The sequence below is a fragment of the Schistocerca serialis genome, chromosome 2, assembly GCF_023864345.2.
Source record: "Schistocerca serialis cubense isolate TAMUIC-IGC-003099 chromosome 2, iqSchSeri2.2, whole genome shotgun sequence".
Lineage (NCBI taxonomy): Eukaryota > Metazoa > Arthropoda > Insecta > Orthoptera > Acrididae > Schistocerca > Schistocerca serialis.
Window position 1 is genome coordinate 643859254 of NC_064639.1, and position 1151 is coordinate 643860404.

The following is a 1151-nucleotide window of genomic DNA, read 5'->3' on the forward strand; positions in this document are numbered from 1 at the left end:
CTCCTCCGGCCTGGACCACTCCGACGATCGTTGCAGGCAGTTTAGACGTGCAAAATACAGAACTCCTCACAGAATGAACAGCAGCCAGCTTGGGTACATGAACCAAGCGCCTCCTGCAGATGCTCACAAGGTGCAACATTCGTTGAACGGTCGCTGAGGATACACTGTTCGTACCCCTTAGCTCATATGGGTGATCACTTGGTAAACGGTTGCTCCTCCATTCGCTCGTGCACACAAAGTTCACTACTGTCGTCTATGATATGTGACGCACCGCAGTTGCCACGGCGATGGTTTTTGATAGCACCATTTTATCACGGACCGTATACTTCAACCACACAGCACGTGAACAGTTTGCAAACATAGCCGTTTTGGAAATGCTTCCACACTTGACCAAGAAGCCAATGATCATGCCCTTTTGGACGTCAGACATCCACTTTACGACAACGACTTTGCTATCTTCCACGTCCTCCCAGACACGCTTTATGTGCCCTCCACTGTCAATTCAACCTGACGTCATACATAAGCGGTGGTCACATCTATAGGACTGTACCGGGTATATTTGGCGCCCCTCCACTACCTCTCCTGTATTCTACTCTCCACGCCCATACCCTCTTACCGATCGCCGCATTGTCGTCTTCTTTCAATTGAAGACACCTTCGTATGTCAGCCATATCCATAATGACGAGGACGTGATTTTCTAGGTGGAACGTTCCCTCAAGAAGCAGACTGCAGTCGTCTACAATTAACTTCCGCGAAGCCGACTGTCGTCAGGAAAAGCTGTTGCATCGAGGGATGCATTTTTAGGTAAGGAATGAAACCGTAACTGAGGTGGTAATTGCCGGCCGGGGTGGCCGAGTGGTTCTAGGCGCTTCAGTCTGGAACCGCGTGACAGCTAGAGTCGCAGGTTCGAATCCTGCCTCGGCCATGGATGTGTGTGATGTCCTTAGGTTAGTTAGGTCTAAGTAGTTCTAAGTTCTAGGGGACTGATGACTTCAGACGTTGAGTCCCATAGTGCTCAGAGCTATTTGAACCATTTTTTTTGAGGTGGTAATTAAAGCTTGTTGACTATCCCTCGTAAGCTAAACTTCCATACTTTTATCTGTGGAATATTCTTTCAGAATTAAATCAAAAACAATTACCGAATTCTGAAT

General features: G+C 47.8%; 1 non-coding gene across 1 annotated transcript; it reads left to right on the top strand.

Moving 5' to 3' along the window:
* Positions 1-840: 840 nt before the first annotated feature.
* Trnas-gga (transfer RNA serine (anticodon GGA)) lies at positions 841-925 on the top strand. Its single transcript is given in 2 exon segments — positions 841-881; positions 891-925. It is a non-coding gene; the product is annotated as a tRNA-Ser (tRNA).
* The last annotated feature ends 226 nt before the right edge of the window (positions 926-1151 follow it).